Source organism: Poecilia mexicana, unplaced genomic scaffold, assembly GCF_051168715.1.
Source record: "Poecilia mexicana isolate PSO_F unplaced genomic scaffold, ASM5116871v1 scaffold_6, whole genome shotgun sequence".
Lineage (NCBI taxonomy): Eukaryota > Metazoa > Chordata > Actinopteri > Cyprinodontiformes > Poeciliidae > Poecilia > Poecilia mexicana.
In genome coordinates this window covers 24,163,995-24,189,368 of record NW_028263375.1, presented here as the reverse complement: position 1 = coordinate 24,189,368, position 25,374 = coordinate 24,163,995, and the positions used below count along the sequence as shown (strand labels likewise).

Here is a 25,374-nt window from a genome sequence, read left to right as displayed (position 1 = left end):
AGTGTGTGACTGTCCGCGTACGGTTTGTGTGTGTGTGATATAATTATCCCTGTGAGCTGCAGTGATACGGAGCCAACCATTCACATCCCTGTCACAGCAGGACAGCAGTGGAAATTCTAGTGGGGCTCTTAAGACCAACAGAGCAGGCAGAAGAAAAAGAGCCCGACTATACGCTGTTCACATGAAATTATAAAGGATTCATGTTGTTAATTCTTACACCTTCACTCCACCAATACGGTTTTCAGCAAGTTAGAGCAAGACAAAAAGACAAAAGCTAAATACATGCTTCTTAAAGGAGACACAAATATCCTCCTCTATTGTTAAAAGCTCAGAAGCATCCCTTGCTGACAGACAGGAAAGCCAAAGTCAATAAAGCTCTTGCTGAGGCCCAGATAAATCTAAAGTACTGTTTAGGGTGGTGTGCCAAAATCTGTCAGGCGACTGATAAAATCGAACAGGAAATGGCCTCTTAGAACGAAGCATGATAGGTTAGTAACGACAGATTCGCTGATGTTTTTTTAAAAGCTATCTATCAAATAGATTAGGCTGAGGTTGATAAACCCAGCTATTATGTCACTTGGAAAGCTCAATATAGTGAAAACAAGAAGGTAACTTTGACAGAGTCCAGGCCAAAGTCTGCACACACAGTGCCTTTATAAACTTTTCTGTCAAAAAATCATTTTTTTAACAGCTAGATGATCCTAACAATGAACTTTTGCTACTTAAGTTCATTAAAGTGGGAACTGTCTCTTTCCAAAGCTTCTTTTTCCACTTGAGTGAATGAAACGAGGATGTTTTTTTGTTTTGATTTTTTTTTTGTTTTTACTCATCACAGATGCTGTTTTGCTTTCAGATCCCACACATGCATGCACCGCGTTTTAAGAACACAGCTTCTGGGACTAATTAGCATTGAACGCTTACAGTTTTTACTGTTTGTGAATTGCTTTGGTATTCATTTCATTTCCAATAAACCTAGTTATCCTTTAGATAAATCTGCACATTGCACTGTTTTTTAAAGAAGAAGCTTGGGTTTAAACTCAGTCACTTGAGTCATTTGCACTTGAGGTTCACAGAAGCAGATCACACCGATTTACTATTAAATTTCTTAGCTAGTTTAAAACAGGGACATCTTGATCCAATGTTAAACATTGACTCAGGGTTTGCTATTTGGGACGAGATGGAGAGGGAGATTAACATTTCAATAAAATAAATCTCTTAGAAAGGCTTTCTACACCTTTCAATTAATTATCAAGTTAAGGCAGGTTTGAAGAATATTTTAAGTAAAATTTGACTGATAAGTGCAGATATGCATTTTTTTGGGGGTTGAGTTGAATTAATATTAACCATGATGAAATAGAATTAACTATGCTGAAGCAGCTTAGTGAGGCTGACCTTCAGAAACTTTGGTTTGGATGAATTATATCTCACTGTAAAGTAGGAAGATTGTTCTTCGTCGGTAACCGATTCATGACACTAATGAAATGTAGTTTGTTATTTTACTGAACTTGCAGCTATACAAGCATGATAATATTTTGCTTAACTTCAGATTAGCCTAATATTTGTAAATGACGCAGACTGTTTGCTATCAGGGACCAAAAAAAAAAAAAAAAAAAAAAAGTTCAAAATAGGAATCAGGAATTGAATGGAAAAGCTGCAGGATTAAAATCTAAACATGTTCATAATTTACAAACCGACAAGATCTGCAGGTAAACCTAAGTAACACTCAGCAACCAAAAACCTAACCATAATTAATGTCAGACAACTGAAATACTGCCATGTTCATTACTGTACAGCGCTGTGAGAACACCTTCATACAGGCCTGACTTATTCTGCCAGTGAAGGAAACACTCCCTTTCAGCTGCCTGGCCTCTCATTCCGCCGGCCTCTTCAATTACTCCATTGTCATTTCGCCGCAGCCAACTACTTCAACATCCCAAAACTAATTGGTTTTGTGCACACGTCTCAAAAGTACACACACAGACTCAGGGCGGTAGGACTCGTTTGAGCACACAAACGGAGGTGTCAGGGGCTCAAGGACTGAGAATGAAAGTGTAAATGAAAAGCAGTCATCAGGGAAAAGTCCCAACTCTGATCCTGCAAGAGCACACGGCTAATACAATACATCTGTGCTATATGCTAACCTCTAGCAAAGATGCCGCCATTATCTGCGCCACGCAGCAAGTGACGCAACCTTGACAGAGTTACTGCTGTTGCATCAAATTTAACATCTCTGATTTAAAAAAGAAAAGCGTGACATTCTCTCATGCCTGGCATCCTAATTAACTCCCATAATCAGCACTATTGATGGCTCCTGCAATCAGAGTTTGTGAAGCTTGATATGGCCTTAATGGAGCAGCAGGGATCCCCTGCAGGCGTCTGAATGGGGAGGTTATAATGACAAGAATGGCTTCATATACGCTGGAAAGTGAAGAGGAGAAAATGGAAACGCCTGGAAGAGTTTGTTTTTTCTGAGGATGTGCCTATTCATGCCAAGTAGCGCATACAGTTTTCTGTGCCATTAAGCAGCCAAGAGGAAGAGGAAGGTTTCTCAAAATGTTTGGCTCTGGAAGGTTCTTTGCTGATCGTGAAAAAAAAAAAAAAAACAGGTGGAGAAATGTATGCTGAGGTTTTGTTTTTGAGCAGGATTGTGAATTACGGTGGAGGACGCAAGAGGCTTGGCATTCATTGGCTCTCGCACGCCCTTCTTTGAGCCACTGCTTGATCACAATGGAAATTCCACAAGCTGGCTTCGGTGCGGGTTTCCCCTAATCTTCTCATTAGCCTTTATAATTGGGAAACCATATGCAAATAATTGGTGTGGTTAACATATGAACTGGCATCCTGTTGTTCGGGGCAGACCTCGCAGTTCAGAAATGAAGCCGGGCCTTTTATCTGCACTGTACAATGCGAGACAATGAGACATCAGCCATTGGCTCCTCTTTAAATACTGTACTTTGTTTCTGTTCTCCTCTTTCAGCTTTTTCATTTTAGGTGAACAATGCAGTTCAAAGCAGCAAGGGCTTTTATGTAAAGAGATCCCATACACTTTGTTTGTACATCAAAGCTTTTGTCTGAGAACAACATGATCAGCATTTAATTTTTGCCCGTGATGTGGGCTCCATCAGTCAAAATCCAATATGCACTTTGATGATAATACAAGCTTCCCAAGCCTTTAACAAGCAGTAAAAAAAATATTTTTTTTCTCCCCTGCACACACAGATGTATTAAGAATGGTAGAGTTCTGGTGGAAGAGGTATTGCAGGCACACAGCCGTAGACTTGCTGCGAGCCTTTAAGGCAAGGCAACCATAATTTATGCGTCACTATTTCTTTCCCCAGTATTCTTGCTGCCAATGAAAATTGGCTGTCATCATGGGAACCGCATGCTCTAATGTTTTTTTTTTCTTTTTCCAAGCTACTGAAAAACCAAACACGAAGACGATGTGGCATCTTCAAAACCGTCCCACACCGGCTTCGTAGAAGCACTACAGAACCTCCCCAGATTTCGACACAAAACATCTCTTTGACATCTGGTGCTAATGCAACATGTCCGGCAATTTGTTTAGTTCCCCTCCTTTCAGCGCACAGCCCATTGGCATTCACGGAGCTGCCTCCACATACACGGCAACAACACTCCAGGATTTGCTCCCTGTCCCCTGTGTCCAAATGCTAATCAGCAATGGCGCCGGTGCTTCTGAGAGGGTCTCTCTTTTTAGCATGCAGATGGATGCAGCAGCTCTACATGAGATGGTGTTAACAGAGGGATGCTGGCCTGTTCGGCTTCTTGGGAGAAGAGGAATTATGCTTTCATCTTATGATTGGCGGGGAAAAAGATCGTATCATTGCAAAGTAATTTCTTGAGGCTGCACTGACATGCCCACTGAAGTTTTCTGCAATCTGCCTGCCAGAATTGTTTGAAAGTCATCATGAACTTTCTTATGTTTTGTTTTCAAGACGCTAGACATTACTGCCGTTCTGGTGTTGTTGAGCAACAGTTGTCCAGGTTTTCTGAGAGGCGGTGCAATGGATTACAAGACTTCAGCTGTGGATACTTTTATCACACTTGTCAATGCTTCTGAATGTCACTGGTTCAGAGGGTCAGAAACCGACCAGCGTGTGCTGTGTCATAGAAATTAAAAGTGGCCTATTTTTTGACCCTTCCCCATGTCTGTTTCATTTTATTTTTAACTCTAAGTCCAGTACCTCACGATTTTCAAATAAAGGCTTTTCATTCATGCATGAAAAGGCTGCAAATTTTAAGGAATAAACCAGGTTTTTGTCAGCCTCTAATAGGACACTAACAAAAAAAACATTTTTAAGTTGGATTTTTAGCCAGTCTGAAATGGGAGCCTATAAGAAAGAGATAATTTATTCTTATTTCTAATCTTGAATCAGAAGCTGTGATATTCTGAATGGTTTCGATGACAATAACAGTGATTTCTTCACTTTTCTTCTGATTTTTCATCTTCATGAGCTCTGTTCGGGACGCTTTAGCTTCTTAAAAAGTAACATCTACATCAGGCGTGCAGGTAAAAACAGAATAGGTCTGTATATTACAGTTCCACTTATATTGTATTTGAAAGATGAAAAATAGTTTCTGCATCAGAATTATAATTGCCATAGCTGTTAGCTGAAACTTGGCAGTCTCTGCTCGACTAAATGACTTCACAAATTGTGTCTGCTTGAAAGTTTCTCGGGATGGACCACTTATGTTGTCTTTCATTTGACGTCTTTTCTTTTTTGTTTAAGTAAACACTGCAGGTATAGGTCTTGGACAGGGATCAGTAAAAATTAGTTGAAAGCTCAAAGAAAAACTTCAAAAGACCTGAAAGCCTGAGAAACTGCTGGTCAACACAACTTTACAGCTTAAAAGAAAGCAAAGAAGCAAAGCATGAAATGAACAGGGGGAATTTCAGATCCCTGATTTTTATATCAGTACTGTATGACAGTCTAACTCTGTTTTTCTATCTTTCTTGGTCTTTTAATTCTTTCACTGCCTTGTAATTCAAAACACAGGACGGCTGTTGAACCACTAAGCTAATTAGCCAATACTTTCTTTGTTTTTGTTTTTTATTTCTATGGTATTATTTGGTACGCCCAAAGCTTTTTGCTGGTCATAGTTCGTGGATGCTTTCATCTTCTGTATTTGCATAGGCATCCACATTTTGACATTCATCATAGTTTTTCTCACACTAAACCAGAGCATGACATTATGGACAGAGCTCAAGTTTGCTTGCCCTCTCACATGACTGTTATGGGCGAAGCCATTCATATGCTGAGCAGACATTCATTGTGCTAAACAAATGCAGGAGAGTGAGAGGGATACATGGTGACTGGCTTCTTGAATAGCTAAAAGAACTCTCAAAATCCTCTGCACACAACATCGCAAGACACACTTCAGCTCCTGAAATCTAACAATTTCAAAAAATTCTAAAAGTTTACATAAAACTAATCTCCTCTTAGAAAGCATGCAAATCCTTTAAGACAACAGAAAGAAACTTCCATGCATAATTCGCACTCTAATTTGCGATTCATTTCTTTGGTTTTACAGATCGACAAATGGTAGACAGTGTTTGCAAGCTAAACATAGATACTCCAATCCAATTTTGGCAAGCTGGATGAGTGCAAAATTACACTCCAAAGGGCACTCTGTATCCATGGCAATTCTCCTAATGCTTTTAGAGCCATAGCCACACACACAAAAAAAATAATTCAACTCTGTCACCAAATACACATATTTGGTATAAGAGGGACAAAGAAACAAAACCATTTTCAGCTAAGGATTAATACAGAACAGAAACTCTTCTGTTGAAATCTGCTTGGTCAAAAAAAAAAAAAAAAAGAAAAAAAGCTCTCTCTACCTCCTCTTCGTCTAACAAAAGAAGTATGATTAAAATCTCAGTTTGGCACCATATCTTTACCGGGTGGCTTTCTCTCCATCTGAAAGGTCTCACCACACAGGGGCCAATATGTGGAGTTTATACTGAGCTTAAAGTCAGGGCGATACAAAAAGAGTCTGTTGCACAGGAAGTGCAGCACATGCTCACCACAGACTCAAGAAAACTAGAAGCTGTGAGGTTTTTGTTACAACTAGACTCCTGCGGGCCATGTCAGTAAAAGAGACGCAACACAGCTGTCTATGGGAATCATATGAGTTACCAGTGAGTGGGGAAAAAAAGTATGTCTGGAACCACACAATTGTATATTGGCTAATGAATTGTGATGATCCAGCATGTAGGCAGTGAATGATTGGCTGTTTTAGCTGTCTGCACTTTGTGTTGTTTCAAAAGCTGCAAGCAGCATGAAGTAACCCTGCATGGACAGTGACTGTGGAGTAACTGTGCAAACTGCAACATTTAATTCACCGGTGAGAAAGTAGTAGCTACTGCTTTACCTGTACAGAACATATATGTTGGCTATTTCAGAACCCAAAATCTTTCTACCAAGATGGCTGACATCACACGGTTAAAGAAGAAATTAGGAACATGAACAATTTGAATTCTTGACTGTTGAATGTCTTGAAGAAAGTATCAGAAAACAAATATCTGATGTATTTTTCTTTTAATACCAGCGACTAGACATTTTTATCATCCTCCACTAGACAATACTGATTTTATTGTCAACAGACATGGCAACCACTGCGCCCAATGCCTCAGAAAGGAAAACAACAATTGGCTGAACCAAAAGTTGCTCCATGATGTCATCCCTTAATTTGAAAAACTGCCCATCTGGATTAAAGGTAAAAAGAGATACAAATCACTGTGAGATTGAAATAAGATGAAATAAGCTTTTGTATTTTTAAATATTTGTTTCTCATACAGTTTAGTTTAGTTCTTTAATTGGTTTTTAACTCTAAGGTCTAATTCGGAACAGACAACAAGCAACAGCAAAACCATTTCTTCCAACAAGCTTCACAATAATAAGTTTTAATTCAACTCAACACCTTATTGCTTCTTTTGTTTGCTTGTTTTTCTCAGCTATTGTTCTTTCCCTCGACAAATCTCCACAGAACATTCTACACTCCTCAGCAAACTTTCTACTGAAGTCTTGCTTCAGAAAAACACACAAGGTGTGACAGTGGAAGTTATTCCCTTGTTGTTGTGGGGGGGGAAAAAGTAAGTGAGAGGCCGCAGGGTTCCTCATGCACACCAGCTACTGTCTGTATTCATGGAAACTTTTGTGTGAAAGTAAAAAAATTAAATCAAAATGGTTTAAAACTTTATACACAGCAGTGACTCTTTTTAATTTGAATATAGTTTAAAGTTATTTGTTTTTAATTCTACGATAATTGTAGGAACCTGGGATAAAACTGGAATTCTGCTTTCAATCTATGTAATATAAAAATTAAAACTTTATAAAAAGCAGAGAGTTTAATCAGCCATCTTTATAGCAAACCCTTTAGTTTCATTAAAAAACATGTATAGTTATTCATAGGTATGCATGGTTTCACCCAGTGTATTATATTGCTTGTGCCCCCACCAGGCTAAGATTACTCATTTATTTAAGTCTTCTTAAAATGTATGCATTTTTAAGACCTAATAGTTGGTGTTGAGGGCTGCACAGTGGTGCAGTTGGTAGAGCTGTTGCCTTGCAGCAAAAAGGTTCTGGGTTCAATTCCTGGCCCTGGTCTTTCTGCATGGAGTTTGCATGTTCTCCCTGTGCATGCGTGGGTTTTCTCTGGGTACTCCAGTTTCCTCCCACAGTCCAAAAACATGTCAGGTTAATTGGCCTCTCCAAATTGCCCCTAGGTGTGAGTGTGTGTGCGCATGGTTGTTTGTCTCTGTGTTGCCCTGCGACAGACTGGTGACCTGTCCAGGGTAACCCCGCCTCTCACCCGAACGTTAGCTGGAGATAGGCACCAGCAACCCTCCCGACCCCACCAAGGGACAAGGGTGTAAAGAAAATGGATAGTTGGTGTTCAGGTATTAATCTTCTAATCTTTCAATAACACATAATTATCAAGTGATATTTTCAAATTTCCTGTCAACTTTAAACATCTTTTAACTCGAAAACACAAGCCGCTGGATGAATGACTACCCTACAGCCCCAACCACCAGGCTTAGCAAGTTTTTTGGGGGAAACTTTGGTATGAAATGGAAGTGAGTTGTAATAAAATGATAACGGGTGAGTGAGGAAACTTATACAGAGTCAGTTGTATGAGAGACTTTGAGTTTTCACTGCAGGCTTTATGAAAATATACAATACTATTCAAACAATCATAATAAAAAAAATATTTTTGCACAACACCTTAAAATCGGCAATGCACAATGTGTTCTGTTCTATATGATAAGGAAGTAATTAGATATGTAAATCCTTAAAATTACATAATGAGCTATATCAGTACAAAATGTAATGAATATTATGTATCTGACCAGATTCCAGCCAAAAAAACAGCTAAATTGCACTAAGTGATGTCAATCAAAATCCAGCCACAAAATCAGAAAAGAAAAGTGACTGCGTGTTCAGACAAGCTGCCACCCGCTCACGGTTCCAGAACATGTAATCTGAAAGTGTCACAAAGCCGAGGAGAAAGTAAGCTGTGAGAAAATCCGCTGCAGGTGGATGGAGCCAGCCAGTTTACGGCTGATGAATGGCACCTCGACATTTACGCCACACAATAGGCCTCTCCTACAGTTCTCTCTTCCTCATCATCCTCCAACAGTTCCTTCCACTCCACCCCACCTGTGTCTGTGAAAGGTCAGCGTGGAGGAGGGTCTTCACCTCCCCTCCCTCCAGTCCTCCAGACCTATAGCTCCCACTCCACAATCATCCCAAACACTGGAGCCTGGTCCCAGGAAACTCAATCAAAGCGGGCTTCAGAGGACTGGAGACCTCTTAAACCCCTCCATTGTCTCCAGAAGGTCTCCCCACACCGCGGCAGGTCCATATGTAACACTGTAAGAGGAGTTGCTCATTACTGCCTGTCCTGGGTTTTACTTTGTGTCTTTTGTATTCCTGCCTGAAAAATCCAGTTGCCCAGCTGGGCCAATAAAAGAGAATACAAGGGTATAGAGAAAAATAAGAGAAAAAAGTAGAAACAGGCAATTAATTTGCTAGGAGGAGGAATGACAAGATGCATTTGTAGAATCTGAGATTGACCTTCTGATATATATATATATAAAAACAAGACAAATTGAAACTGTTGTTTGAAATCTGATTTGTCAATATAGGTGTCTTTAAAGGCATTTGTTGCTAATTTCCCCGTCATCCCAGGAGTTAGAGCACTTCCTGACAGACACACCACACCACAATGTGGGTGAATGTCAGAGCAATCCATTATCACATAAAGGAAGCACTATGTAACAGCCCCCTTCTCTTTCTCCTGGCCCCTCCCCAGCTCTTTTCAGATACAGCAGGTGAATACAAATTATTTCCCCTTCGCTGCTTTCCAAAAGGACTCACCATCCAATTTTAGACAAACAATAGTCCTTTCAAACTGTGAGAAAATCAAATTGTAGGTTTTTTTTTTTTTACTATTGTCGAAGGAAACAATCAGGAATAATACCAGTGGTGAGAAATGGAAGAGATGGGTTTTTTCCCCCCTAATATGTCATACATTTGTGTTTTATATCTGCAAATGACATAAATTAGTTTGTACAACTGCTAAATTGCAACAAAGTATTTTAAAAGCCCTGAATCAAATGTTCTCAGCAAGATTAGGTGAAGTGTGTATTTTGTATTTCCTAGAAATGCACTGATAAATCAAAATCTGTCAATTTTAAGAGTAATTGGCCTAGACCAGTGAGGGTTCAGTCAGAAAATACCTAAAAGTTACATTAGAAACATATTGAAAGAGGCTTATAAGGCAGAGCATGCTGACCAAATATCTGACTCGGTGCTGGGCGGTTTGCAGGTTTCCTTAGATGTTTAGCCTGATTAAAGGGTCAATTATGCACAATTAAATCCACTTTAGAACCAGGATTCACCCAAATACACAAGGAGAAATGCACCTATTATATTAATAATGCGTACCTCCAGCACTGATCCAACCATTTGGGAAAATCTGAAGGAGCTTTGATTATATTAGCTTTAACCTTTACCAGCCTATTTTCAGGAGGGATGTATTCTTCACTTCAGATGTCCCTTCCAACGGCTTTAGAGGGGACGTAGAAACCTGCTAAGCAAAAATGAAACAACAGGGAAAATACTGCCTCCCTTAAGCAGCAAGCAGATGACCCTATTTCATTTGAGTTGCCAGATTCATGAAATTAAAGAGGGTTTTGGAGATTAAAGAATAAAACAGGAAATCTCTGGTGGGAAGTAGTTGAAACCAACTGCTGGCGCCTCACCCAGACACGTCCCTGTACGTCTCATGGGTACGAACGATCGAAGAGATTGAGCAAAGCGTTCCCACAAAAAAACTCTCTTTACAGTCTGTGAAACTCTTTTTGTAAGTTTACACGATAAAGTGTAAAAAAAAACACACACACACACACCTGGGACCTAAAGTATAAAAAAAGGCTTCAGGTTGTATCAGCTTTTCTCCAATTTGTCTATCACTGAGACAGTCTGCGCGAGCGGCGCTTTGCCCAGGGGGCGTTGCAGCTCAGACAAACACAGCTCCATCCCTAAGGATCATCTGACCCCATCAGAAGTAATGGCCCCAACACAAACTGCTCCATCAGCCCTCGTAAGTTAAGTAGTGATTCCAGAAAAAAAAAAAAAAAAAAAAAAAAAAAAAAAAAATATATATATATATATATATATATATATATATATATATATATATATGTTGCTCTCATTTAACACTAACAGTGCACCCAGCTTCCGCTAATAGCCTCCGTTCGGCGTTCGGAGGGATGAGGCCAGTCTCTAATGCAGAGGAAGCCTTCTCTGAGTGTCGGCTAATGGTTGGGCGAGGCTGTGGAGGAGCTTATTCAGACTGCCTCTAGGAGTCAGATAATGCACATAAACATGCTGACACAGTCGGGTCCAAAAGTCCTGCTGGTCCGGGTGATCAGAGGAGATTCTGGTTGTCCATAAGTGCATGAGTCAAATAAGGCTGAGGAAGAAGTGACTTCTTGAAGAGACAATCCTTTAGAAAGAAACAGTTCAGGAAGGCATGTTAATTTACTTCATGTGATTTTCTGAGACAGCTTTTCAGATCATTTCATCTAATTTCTCCTCAGTAAAGCAATATATTTGATGACCACAGGCTCCTTTAAACCAGCGTTATGTTTTAAAGTCTGCTGTGTCCTCAGCAGTTCTACAGCATAAATATACACAGACATGACGTTTAACTTGTTATTAGCGGGCTTGCACATGTAAATACGACTTGAGACTTTGGCGAAAATTGCAGCACTGAAGGTAAAAGTACCTGTGTTACTTATTCATAACTGATTCATAGAAAACAATGACGAAAAACACATGTGCAGATGTAACGGTGCCTGTCAAAAGTCATTAAAACCTGAAAGACTTTTATGATAAAACGAGAAATGTGAATTCTCTCAGCGACATGGATGCGATGTGCTGATCCATGTCACTGCGAAATGAACCAATAACAAAATAAATGGGAAAAATAGCATATTGGTACGTCTAAACTTGACGTGATTTGCCACGCAGAAGAAATCTAAACACAAACGTCTGCGTGCTGCTTGCTTTTTCGGCGCGCTGTCACATTGCATCACTTATTCTTCTCCTACTTTCCCAGCAGAAGAATTTTCTCGTTAGAGTCGGCTGAGAAGCAGGTGAGCCGGCGGTTACATCTACATTCAGGCATTTGTATTCCACGCCGACACCCGGGGAGCCGCCTGTTTACAGTGATGAGCATATAGGCTCAGCCTTGAACCGAGGCTCTCATAAATCATTTGGTTTCTAAGAAGGCCACTCCAAGCGCACAGATCCAACCAGCTACAGACAACAGCAGCAGGACAATCATCTCTGTCCCGAAGCCAAGTCGATACCCAGACACGCAGATGAATCAGACTTCAGGAGTGAGGGAAAACAAGACTCCAAGGCACTTTGAGGAAAACAATTTTTCACTTTCCGCATAAACAGTCATTCTTTACAGAAAAACTGTCCTCATCTAAGCTAATCTGTTTAATTACTATGTGTTATGTTTAAGTGAAATATTCACCTTCCTGAACATTTCCTTTTCTTTTGTCTTAATTGGAAATTAAAAAGAGAAAAAGACCAAGAAATAGATTACCCCAATAAAAGCACAATTTCATTGTAAAAGTTGTCTTAAACCTTTCATTGAAGAGATAAATGAAAATATTAATTTTGATTATGCGTGCATTTTCATCCTGATCAGCCTTTTAACTGGTCAGTCGTAAATTTAAAACTTAGATTAGGTGACTAGTATTACCAGATCGCAGAAACAACAAACACTTTTCAAACTGTAAGCAGTTAAAGAGAGAAAAAAAAAGACTCAAAGTTAATTATACTTAATATCAACGAGGTGTTTAAATGTCAGAGGGAGATCAGAGAAACGTATCAAAAAGAGGTTATCCTCTGTGACATTTTATCATGTATATCTGTTTAATTTAAAGAAAGACAGAAAGCTGCAGATAACAGAAAGGCCGAGGACATTGATATTGAGTTTTGGGAAGTGTTTTGGAACATGTTGGAGTCGGAAATGTTGGAAACTTTGTAAAAAGTCTCAGGAATAAATAGGAATGCTCTTTCAGTAATACTTGCTATGCTAACCGCGACAGCTTCTCTCAAACACTGTGTGTCAACTGCTCTGCTTTTAATTGGCTAGAAAAAATTTTTTTTAACACTTTTCTTATGATTTGTAAGAAGAAGCTCTAAAATAGACATAGTCTAAAATTCCCATCGGTTTTTAAAACAATTACAAAGTCTGATCTGAAAAAGCAGCTAAATCCAACAACATCAGATTTGGACAATCAACTAAGTTTCAGATTATCGTGCAGAAGGTGAGAATGGAGGTTAAAACTAAGCAGTGAGGAAGATTGAGCAGATGAGAGGAACTGAGAGGATGGAGATACGACCTCAGAAACAAAACAGACATCCCCAGGCTGTCAGTTTGAGTAAGCGTCACACAAAGCCAACTTTCTCCAGCATCCCTGAAAAAACGGTGAAGAAGAGCAGATGCCCCGTCGAGAGGGGCCTCCACTACCACTTTCTCACCACTCCGCCTGTTTTCGTCTAAAGCTGTCTTTGTATTCACCCATTCATCTATTTGTTTATTCATGTCCTCTCTTTCTAAAACCAGTTGTCTCTTCCCTGCGTGTCCCTGTCCCGATTCTGCTTCTCACACAACCGCAGAGACAGAAAAACAGGCGCATCCACAGACACCTTCCTTCTCCTTGGCAGCAGACGCAACGTGCACGGGGAGGCCTGCTGAACCAGTTTACCGTCAGAGAATTGCCAGGCTCTCATCAAAAAGACACCTTGGAAAGATCTCGATGCGCTCGCCCGAAACGACGTGTGCTAGGAGCGGCCCTGGGGCCCGACGTGAACGTGTGAATCCCACCGCTCATCTTGATCTCGGAAATTCAGCAGCTTTACCGCCGAAGGTGTGAGAGAAGATGGCCAATAACACAAGAAGGACTCAGTCTGAAAATGGAAAACTGCAGACAGATTGAGAAAAAGAACCAAACATGGAGAAGCAGCATTCAGTCTCTATGCACCACAAATCTGAAACCAACTGCCAGAAAACTACAAAACAGCCGAAACACTGAGTTCCTTTCATTAGCAGTAAATGGAAAATTGCTCAATATACTTGATCTGTGTTTGCTTGATGATTTTGATTATGGCAAATGACAACATGTATGTTTATTGCTTGTCTCATAATTTATGACTGTATGATGTTTTTATAACGTAAAGCGCTTTGAACTACCTTGCTGCTGAAATGTGCTACGCAAATAATTTAGACGTTTCTGGCACTTCACTCAAACGAAGTGAAGAATTCATCTACCGCTGCCTATAAACCGAATATTCCAGAGATGTAAAAAGCTTTGTTTTGCTTCAGTATAATCCGTTGTGTATTCTCACACATTATCTCTTTAGGGGAGGGTCAGTGGACGTTTTTGTTTGACTGAAAACACTGGAGACATGCGAGAAAACAAAGAGGGAGGGAAATGATGCAACAAAAGGCCTGCCAAGATGTGATTGAGGCATGTTGCAACTCAAGGTCGGCATTCTTCTCAGCATGGACGCTTCTTTTAGTAGAAGTTAAAAAAGAGAAGAAAAAAAATTGAAATTCCCAAATCTCACATTTTTCTAACATGCCTTCCACCTTTGGCCTTTCAGAGCCTCTCTGCCTTCAGTTTTATCTTTAGTATGTGAGAGACGTGGTTAGCTGGAGAAATACCTAACCTCCCCCTCTGTTGAGTAAAATCAGAAAGCATGTTCTCTTTTTGAGATATTAAATATTCAACTTGCAACTAAAGTGAATGGTAATTGCTTCAACAGGAGACATAAAATCCCATCTTCTCTTAGTTTATTAAAAAGCAATTTCATATAGTCACAAGTGAAATATAATAAGAGTACTACCGGGTTTGGTGGTCTATTCTAGCAGGTGACGTTTTTGGAGAATACAATAATAGATCAGTGGTCTCTAATTTATTTATTTATTTATTTGTTTCCAGTAATCAGTTGTTAAGATGTACAGTAGCGTCAAAAAAGTATTTGACCTGAAACAGATGTCTCCTGTTTCTGCTTTCTGGTCAGACTTTCATGTTTCAGATCAAACACTGCATTAGGGCTGAAACGATTCCTCGAATGATTCGAGTACCTCGATTACTAAAATTTCTCGAGGAAAATTTACCTGCCTCGAAGCTTCGTTAATTTATGTTTTATTAGTTAGCGCACCGTGTTCCGGCCGGGACTTCATTTGCGTTGCGCGGAGCTCTCACTTCCGCCTCTGAGTTGTTGACAAAAGCTAAGTCTCAGCGGCATAAAGTCCAATCTTCAAGATTGGCCCGTGGGGATTTTATGGATTGATGATGCCCGACTTTTTATCGTTTTTTGGGGAACCAATAAGCATCCTTAAAATGACTGGGGGGATGCCTGGAGTACGGCAGCATTTCTCCTCCGGGGCTGCTGGTTGAAAGCGAACGGCGGGAAGAGCGCTGAGGTGAGCGGATAGCCTGAACAGGGCGGGCGGCTGAGTAGCTGATGCTTACCGTGTAAATGTAGCTTTACCGACGAACCGCACAATAAATTTCATATCCCGGTCTGAAGAAACGGGTGGCGGAGCGCATCGTACATGGCTGGTTGATGAGTTTCTGAGTGTGACCAGTGAAGGTGTCGTAAATATCCCGTATTGCTTCCCCCCGTGTTCGTCCCCCGGTCTAACGGTTCGTCAGTCCGCTGGTCTATTTCCTCCCCTCCACCCCATGTTCGTTCATTCGCCCTCTCCTCCCACTCCAGGCGGCATTTCCCGTATTTTCAAACCCAAAGCGTGACAGGTTAGGTGGCAAGGTGAGTTTAATTAATCTATTAAACTCACTGAAGATGAATACATAAACTAAAAGCTGGATTGTAGACATTTTTTATAAGCATATTTCTGAGCCTGCCTCTTTGTTATTAAATTCAATATAATTTCAGATTTTTCTATAACTTTTCTTCTGGTTAACTTAGAAAGTGAGCTGTTATTGTTACAGGTTAGTTTTCTAAACTACAAAAAAGCAACTGTTAGGGATGCTCAAATATGAAAAATTGGACTGATATTGATATCTGATAGTAACACCGGTATTATGCCAGATTTACCAATATTTCATTTTAGAATTTTTTTTATCCAATTACTCGATTAATCGTAAGAATAATCGATAGATTACTCGATTACTAAAATATTCGTTTACAACAGCCCTACACTGCATGTCAGGCAATAACCTGCTATCCAAACCAATCTAGCCCTGTATTAAAATGTAAATTACCCTTTGACAAAAGGGCAGAAAAGCAATAACAACCTTTTTTTGAATTAACTATGATTAACATAATTTTTTGGGGGCGGCTGATTTCAATTTCAGTAGCCACTCTGACTACTGCAGAGTCAAGAAACCCCTAGCAGGACCTGTCTGATCCCCAATAGCTGCACTTTTGACACGAAAGTCGATCGTTTTGAGAGGTATGTGTCCTGCTACGTTTGCCGTTCAAGTGACACAGTATTTCAGAAAAAAATATTCTACAAATAAACATCGAGTTGGTGGGGTCAGAGTCTGGAAGTGCTTTGCTTCTTCAGGACCCGGATAACTCGCAGCAACTGATGGAACCATGAATGGAGAGTTCAGTCACCAGTAAACTTCAGCTCATGCGCACTCGAAGTTGCTAGAGTGGCCTAGTCAAAGTCTGGACATAAATCGGACTGAGATGCTGTAGCATGACCTGAAAGGTTATTCTGGACCAAAAACCTTCCAATGTCATGAACTGAAACAGTTATGCGATTACTTTCCCCCTTATGGCAAGATTGGTTTGTATAGCTTTTATTCCTTTTACTTGTAATCATTATTTGAAAAATGTTTTTTTGGTATTTCCTCTGGTTTTCTCTGACTCATGTAAAAATTTGACTGGTTATCTTTGAAACTTTGGAGTTCATCATTACTCCGGCTCCGTTTTCTACGTCTTCTTCCGCATGGTGCATCTTAATTTCTCTGTGATGAACATCTTTTCATTCTCCAGATTCCTGATCTCCTGGACAGTTTTCAGACTTATAATGAGGCTGAGGTTTTTCATGTGTGAGCATTTGCATCTTTGATGTGTCCATCAAATTTTCAGTGCGGATCTGTATTTCTAATTTTCAAGCTCATTCAAATCAACGTTGAAGCATCTGGGGGTTTTTTTGTTTGTTTTTTTGTTTTTAAATATCTGTCCCTAAAATAACTTTAGGAATTATTTAATGCTTGTCTGTCTTTTCAGAGACCCCCTTCCTCTTAAATAGTCCAAAACGTCATAACGTTAGCTTGGATATGGTGTAGCTGTCATGAGCAACAGATACTGATCAAAGTGATCTCAGTCTTTGAATAAATGATTATTTACTTTAATCATTCATAGTCCAGTTTAATTTGGTTAATGTGTATCGCACCAGTTCATAGCAAATTTCATCTTGAGGGAGTTTAGCAAGACAAAACGTTTCCATTTACATCCAAATCTATAACACTTGGGTCCAAAATCAGTTTATATCAATTCAGCACAATTCAAATATATATTTAGATTCTGATATATTTACATGCAATCCCACTCAGTTTTGATTCTATTACAATGCAGTCGAATTCAAACGTCAAAGTGATGGAAGTGGAAGTAAAGTAGCATTTTCATTAACATTTGTATCATCTTCCTTCTTCTGCTGTCCATTATTTTAGCTCTGTGGTATAAATTAAGTCAATAATTATTTTAAATGCCGTCCACTGCTTATAAGATACTAACTACTGATAATAACTCCACAGGACCCCAGTTCAAAAAACTTAAGCCAATATTTTAAGGCTTCTTCACTGTAAGATAGTACTTAATGTTTGTACACATCCCCACACCTCCCATTCTCAACATAATGTTTAGAAATAAATCTATTATTTATTTTTACAAATAAATAACAAAATGTAAGAATTAGAAAGACTAAGAGTCTGATACTATTCTGATGTTAAATTATCTCTTGTACCAGAGTGTTTTCTTTCTTTCTTTCTTTCTTTTTCCCACCCATCCCTATTTGGCATCCAAACACTGAAATAGGGATGCCACACTCCCGAACAAGCATGTGAGAGAAACTGGTTGAACGACAGCAGCTCGGAGGTAAACAGAAACCTCTGCGGCCTTCTAATGGAGGGCTCTGGCCCTGAATGCAGCTGTTCACAATAGACGCTTCACGCCTCACTGTGTTTCAAACCACAAAATTCAGTGTGCCGCTCCCGAGTGTGGTCCTCTGTGACTTGGCCATTGAAAACTGTAGACTCAGCCTCTCTGGCCCACGGCACACATTCACGCTGCCACAGCGCGATGACACGGGTGAAATGGAAAGAATTCAGAGACAAACGGAACGACGGAGAGGAAAGCGGAGGCAGAGAGGAGCGCGGCAACAGGCATGTAAATGGATGAGCCCCCACCAGCATAAATAAAACGAGTGTAGCACCAACACAAGAGGCAGGATTAGCTTCGAGCCAACTGAGGGCCTTGGTGCTGAGCTCTGCCGCGCAGCGCTCCCCCGCCTGACGCGGCGCGCCGCGAGGCTGACGTGGGATCCCTCCTTCACAGCCTGCTGGACGGTGGACACACGTCACTCCATGTCACCTCACTCAAAGAGCATTAGATCAACTCCCCGCTGGATCGTAGACACGCTTTCAGAGCAGCACAATGAGGGGGGAAAGCCAGAGGTCATGAAGGGCTGAAGCCGGTTCTCTGTAACATCTTAGGGTTCAGAGAAAATGTTTTCATTACGTCATGGAAAGCCACAAACTACTCTGATGTATTTTATTGGGATTCTTATGCAAAAGACCAGAACAAAGTAGCAAATAATTATAAAGTGGGAAAAAAATAGACATTTTTTAAAAAGTTTTTTTTTTTTCTTCATAAGTAGACTTGTAGATAGTCAGGAGTGCATTTGTGTTCAGACCTCTTGAGTCAAAACTTGTAGGAATACAAATTGCAACTTTAAGATCTTGCCACATAATCTGAATTGGATTTAGATCTGGACTTTGACCAGCACATTAACTCTGCATGTTCAGACTCGTAGCCCCAGTCTCAGGTCTTTTGCGGCCTCCATCCAGCTTCTTAATAACACTCCCCAGCTTTCCTTGCCCAAAACTGTCACCCCGCGTTTCACAACAGGAATGATATGTCCAGCTTTGGTACCAGATAAGAGTTCAAATACTGCTTTGTGAGATGTTCAAAGCTTGATCTGCAGCTTTGTAACCCAAACCTGCTCTAAATATCTCCACAGCTTCAAACTCTGGCACTTTGCAAGACATGTTTCCTTGGTAGTAATGATGTTGCTTGTTTGCACATGTAACAAACCTGTGATGTCTTTCCAGAACAGCTGTATTTACACTGAGCTCAACTTCTACACAGGTTATCTAATAAATAGGTGAGCAGATGGTTCTATTGAAACGTAATAATGGGGTGTAATGTAAAGATGGCTGAACATCTGAACACCTCTGTCCTCAGATTATCATTTGTAAAAACAGATTAATTTAGGGCTACACAATGTTAGAAAATTGCTATAGCAGATATAGATCCATATTTTCCTCTAACTGCTTCCTAAACTCTATGGTAGCATCATTGGAACTATAATGTTCTCCAGCGTCCACCCAAATGGCTGAATATTTGAATTTTTGCATTTCAAACAGTCCTTTGTGATATTCGTTTTGCATGTACTAGGTCAGCGATGACAATACATTTGCTATGCATGTTCCTGTCCTAACTTAAATGTGATTTTTCACAGACTACTTTGTGTTGGTCGTTAACGTAAAACTCCAATGAAACACATTGAAGTTTGTGGCTGTAATGTGGCAAAATACAAGTAAATGTTTGAAATTTACAAAAATCTTTTCCACTTCTGAGAGTGCAGAGCCTTTCCCCACCTCCGCACACTCCACTGTGAGCCATTATGTTGCTAATAAGAGATGAACAAGGCAAAGTTCAGGCTCTTAGGGATATCTTGTGATTTCTAAGTACTAATGCCCACTATCTCAGCAGTGGGCGAGTGGTGGCAGGGTTTGTTACACTGAGAACACAAAATGCGTCAAAAACACAGTCGAACCGTTGTAATTTCATGCCGATCCTCACTACCAAAACTCTCCGCCAGCAGACAAATGGCAGTCAAGCGAGCCGTGACCTTTGCTTCACAGCTAGGTGAAAAAAAAGCAGGCATCCCAGGAGACTTTTAAAAGAGAGAATAAGAAAGGTTGAATAGATGTTTGATGACTCATAAGCTCCGCAGAAAAGTGTTGGTATTAATATCTTTTGCAGGCTTTCAGCATCACAGATGAAGACACCGAGGCTGGGGAGAGCTTCACAGTGTCACAGCCGAGTGACATCTGAGTGTTTACATCCTGCGGGACTAGAGTTGGCTTTAAGGAGAGCGTTTGATGTTTAAAAAGGATGGAGGTTCATACAGTTTTAGAAAATGAAAATATCACAGAAGTGTGTGTGATGTGATACAGAAAAAAAAGGGTGAAAAAAAATGTTTTCAGCTTACCAGAGGAGCCCAAATACCCTCGCTCCACTTCCTCTCTGGGAAGATGTCTGCTTCTTCCTCCTATGGTTTTTTTCTTCTTCAGTCTGGTAAATTCAAGAGAATAAGAAATTTCACTATAACTTACATTCATATTTTTTTATTATTATTATCAGGACTTCAAAGCAGCCAGAAAGGAAAAATCCAACCTCTCTTAAAGATTTCTCAGTAGGAAGTTTTGTACATCTACGTCTTTATACAACGGGCTTACTTCTCTCTATTTGGTTTTATTACAATCTGCAAGAAAAATCCCTTTCACATTGGGAATCTATTCAGCCCTTTGTCACATCAAGGGATCCTCCAACATGAAATCTTCCCTCATCAAAGGCTCTGCCTATTTTTTAAAGAACCCGTGTAAACTGCTGCTGTGGGTGTGTTGGGTCTTTAGAAATGCACTTAAAACACACCCGACTGTGAAAAGATTTGTAGGTGAAAAGAAAGCTGTGTAAACCCATGTGATTTTGGACTCTCAGACACAAACAGTGTGTAGTCCAAGCCGACAAAGGCCCACAGCTGGCAGACATCTCTCACTCCTGTTGTTCTCTTACATCACTGATCTCTTCTTTCTTCCACCTATTTGTCATCCTTTACTCCAGTCTTGAACCAGTCTTTTCTTTCTCTTAGACTCGTTTTCAATTCGAAACACTGCTACTGTCTTAATTTTCCTTGTCTCCCCTCCTCACTCCTTCTCCCCCATTGCTACCAACCCTCTGTACCGATCCTCTTCTCTCACTCGCTGCCATCTTTTTTGTTTCCTCACCTGCGTCTCGTCACTTTCGCCGCTCTGAGGCTAGGACTACATGCAGGGACATGAGTGTTTTCAGAGAGTGGAGTGCACTTTTAAGATCGCTGTAAAGATATGTTAGCGTGTCAGTAATTATTTTGTTTTTTCTTTTCCCATCACACACCTATATACGTCATTTCATAAAAAGTTATTGTGCAACAAATAGAGATTATTCAATGATGAGAATTTGGAATTGACAGAATTATACTATACGTTTTAAGTGCTTTGCGAAAGGATAACATGTAATTCACCATTTCTCAATACAACCACATACCTTCACATATTTTATTGGTATTTTATGCAATAAATCAATAAAAGATAGCACACACTTTGACTCTAGAGGGAAAAAACCCTACATGCTTTTAAGTTGTTTTTTTTTGCAAATAAAACTGAAAAGTGTGAATTTGAATAGATCATTCCAAAGCTTGAACATATTATGAGATAAAACAGCTTATAGTTGTTGTTCTGCTTGAAGATCCAGTTTTTTTTACAACCTCTAGAAGGTTTTCTGCTTGTCTTTCCATTTGTTCTGACCAGCTTTGCAGATGAAGAATAAAAGTCCACACAGCATAACGCTGCCACCCTTGTGTTTAAAAGTGTGTCCTGGGTGATTTAGTAGAGTGGTGGAGACTACAGCAGTCAATTTTGCTCTTGTCTGCCAGATGTTTGTTTCTGACTTTGAAGTGGATTTATGGCTTTCTTCTAAGAATTGAACAGTTGTGGTGGATTTTATCAAGCATATCAAAGTGATGGAGGGGGCAAGTACAATGTTTTTAACTTATTTGTGGAAAAAAAGTAAAAAAAATAAAAAAATAAAAAAATATATATATTTTTTCCTTTGACTTGGTGAATCTTATAAAATTCAGAAACAGTACACTGCTGTGGTGAAGTTATTTTTGGTTGACAAAAAGTTCGAACTTTCAGTGGCGTATGAATACTTTTGGAAAGCGCTGCAAATGCCGAGCCAGTTATCAAAAGACTTGTGAGAACGAAGTTATAAAAAGCATTGCATCATCTCTTTGATCTCCTTCTGTCACGTCTCGCCCACATTGTCATGCTTTTATCTGTCCTCTCCGTTCGCTTCATTCCAGCTTCCTGCACAGTCGACTGTGGGAGATTTGTCCTGACCTACCGAGACGCCACAGCAAACAAAACAAAACAACAAGAGCAGTTCATAAAATACATTTCCTTTCAAAACAATCTGGAGAAATTTTTTATTGTGTTGATATTTGCTATGCCCAATCCTCTAGCATCTTTTCCTTACAGTATTTCATGGTGAACGCAGACATGCTCCAAGAGATTGACTGGTAAAAATGATTGAAGAACCCAATCCAATTTAATTCTAGAAAAGAAAAAAGCTTATCGACTTCAGTCTGCCGCTCAAAATAAGAGTCTGGGGGCCCAACAGAGAGAACCGGCGTTTCCACATGGTTTAATACAAACACTGCTTTCTGTGCTGTCACACAGGTGCTATTATCAGCTGCAGGTTTGCAGGTTTCCTTTTGCTTCAGTTCGCTGCGCGTCCAAAACTTATCAGGAGATTTTTTTTTTTTTCCATTTTCCATTCCCAAAAACCTTCCATTATTTATTTCAACCAGCTGTGCAATTCCCTGACTTCAAGAGCTTAGGTGTAGTTAATACATTTCTGCTTACAAAAAAACAACAAATATAAACTTGGATTTAAGAGGTTTCTGACCCAGATTTTAAAAACACTGACATAGATGCTTTTCTCCTCAAATATCCCCTTTTATTACTGCTGACACCATTGCTGACTTCGCAGCAGTAGAAGTACAGACGCACGCCGCGGTGTTCTTGTACCGAACCTAATTGATCATCCGTTCTTCTCCTATTGATTCGTTGGATCGTTGTGAAAGGCTTACTGCTGCTGAAGCCCCTAAATAAGACGCACAGCAATGAAATGACCTTTCTACATCCTGTTGGAGCGATCCAAATCCTGATCCCATCAAAAGCAGCCTCGCCCCACGACGTCGGGCCCGCCGTCCCACTGCCCCACCTCTGCCCTCGGACCCCACAGAGCCGGGCAGAGTTCAGTCCAGATCTGCTGCCATGGAGATAAGAAGGAGGCGATGTGGTAGTGGGACTGAAAATAGCCAGACCGTGTGCTGACAGAGGCTAGACGACAAAACACCTCGCAGCAAGAGACACATAGTATTCCTCAGTACCTCTGAGATCACTCTCATGCCGTGAGTAATGCCAGAATTAACAGGCTGAGAGTAAAAACACATCTCAGTCCAGTTAATAGAAAGATCAACACAAACTGAATGACTGGTGCCGATTGGATACTCATTTTTGATATTTTGATGTCGCTTCAACAATCCCAAAATCACAGCTAGATCAGATTGGTAATCCATTTATGAATTTGGGATTCGTTTGGGATGCGTAGATAAATTGGGCTTAAAGATGCCCTGATCTAAAATAAATAAAGAACAGATTAGAAATAAAAGTCATGTTTGAAAGACATTAAAATTTGTTTGATGTTCTGAAACAGAGCGGTGTAAGAAGCAGAAATACGTAAGTGCAATGCCACTTGGCATGCTTTGCAAAACAGCCAATTAAGGAGCGCCATTTATCTTCCTTGGCGCTGATTGGCTGCATCCCCAGGAGTGGAGATTAGGATTGTAGATTATTTACGGTAGTGCCAAGACAGTTTCCATTGTGTATGGTTGCATATTTGGTATTTAATTGTTAAAATAAGCAGTTATAAGCGTTCTTAGAGGGGGGATGTCAGTATTTAAAAACTTTAGTTATTCCCTACCCCTGTTAAACATCAGGGGTCCACTCTACCATCAAAGCATTTTATCACTTCTTTGAAAATTGTTCAAACCTTCGTTCTGAAGAGATTTTTATTTATTTTTTGCAGTATCTTCAGGTGAAGATACCATAGTTTCTATGTATAACAGAGATGGTTCTTTATAACTTCTGACTCTCCATTGTAGCTGGAGGAAAGTATGGTCACTCTGACGTTTTCTCTGTCATCACTTCAAAGGATGGAAAGCTTTAAAATCAGCACTTTTTAAAATCCCTGTAGACCTGATACTGGGAGCCACTCAACATCTAAAGTCAACAAGTGTTTCAGTCATGACTCACTGCAGATAACGCCATGTGGTTTGTTCTGTAACGATGTTTGGTTTCTTCGCATTTTTCAAGTCAAAACCAAAAACATTTATATATGCAAACTGGACGGATGGATGGATCCAACTTCCTTACAAACTATAGTATTTTTTTTATTCCTATTCTTGCCCAGATGGAGAAAACACCTAAGTCAAGTTCTACACATTTCTCTTTCAAAGCTGTGCTGTTTGTGTGTGTGTTTTGTGTGTGTGTGTAAGTCAGATAAGTGAAGGGGGTTCAACAGCAGCCATATCAGCAGACTGTGTGTTTAAATTTAGTCTTGGCTAATGAGAGGCAGAGTGTGGACACAGAAGAAGCATCGTTAATGCCAAAAATGAGTGAAATAATTAGAATGGGAACACTCTTTCTTCCACAGCGAGGACTTCAGAAGAGCCGACGGTTCTGCTTGGCATTAGATGTACAATGAGAAGAGAATAATCAAGATGAGAATAAAGACGGACATCCTCAGCGGCTCATTATCGCCTTCTGTTTTCAATCTAGAAATTATCTAGAAAATCAACTACTACAATGCTTACTGCCTTGAAGTTTAGTCTTAAATTTTACAGGTTTTATCTACAATAAAAATGAAACATCTTTAAGATTAGACCCTGTTAGCACCTTTTAATATAAACATCTGGACATTTTTCTTCTAAAACCAGTACGTGCCATCTTACTACTTCACGCAAGATGAAGCTACTTTTGTACGCCACCTGCAGATCCTACGGAGCATCAACACTTTTACTTTTTACATAACAGCGACCGCTTGACCTTTGAGTAACAAACAGGAAACCTCACCTTTATGTCTGTATCTATCAGTCGGGTCAGATCCTGTCAGCTTGTGCGTTTGCTGCATGAGAGGGAAGTTCGTCGCTCATAATCCCAGCGGCGGTGTATTCCTCGATGTATCTGCTGTGACTGAGTGACAGTAGAGTGAGGAGCTGTTTCCCCTCACAAAATCAGCCTCCACTAACACACCCCCCAGCCCTCCTCCTCCCCCTCCTCCCCCAACCTACCAAGCCCACCCCTCCCCTCTCACGCTGGGATTAAAACAACCTTTTGTCTATCCACAATACAGGTTAAACATTTCCTGCTATCGAATGAATCAGCTACCCGAATCCACAAAGTTACCAGGTTGGGTTTGGAGGCGTGTTTTGTGCGGGAGCATCAGACTTCTTTTCTTTCCTTTTTTTTAAAGAAAGTTATTTGTTTTGGATCAGAGACAAACGTCAAGGAGAACAAGGGGATGGCAGAGCGTAACATTGGGCAATATGAATTTGGCAGAAGATTAAAGCCGACCTGACACTTTAATTTCATGTTAAGTCAAACGCCAC

The 25,374-nt window shown here is 40.1% G+C and overlaps 1 protein-coding gene across 1 annotated transcript in view; it reads right to left on the bottom strand.

The window, feature by feature from the left end:
• The window catches only part of LOC106929219 (neuronal cell adhesion molecule-like), a 58,154-nt gene extending 33,119 nt beyond the window's left edge, over window positions 1–25,035 (bottom strand). The window contains exons 1-2 of the mRNA XM_088006467.1: window positions 24,839–25,035; window positions 20,092–20,174 (exon numbers count right to left, since the gene is read on the bottom strand). The gene's annotated coding sequence lies outside the window, so the exon portion shown is untranslated. The remainder of the gene's footprint in view (window positions 1–20,091; window positions 20,175–24,838) is intronic.
• Between the last annotated feature and the right edge of the window lie 339 nt (window positions 25,036–25,374).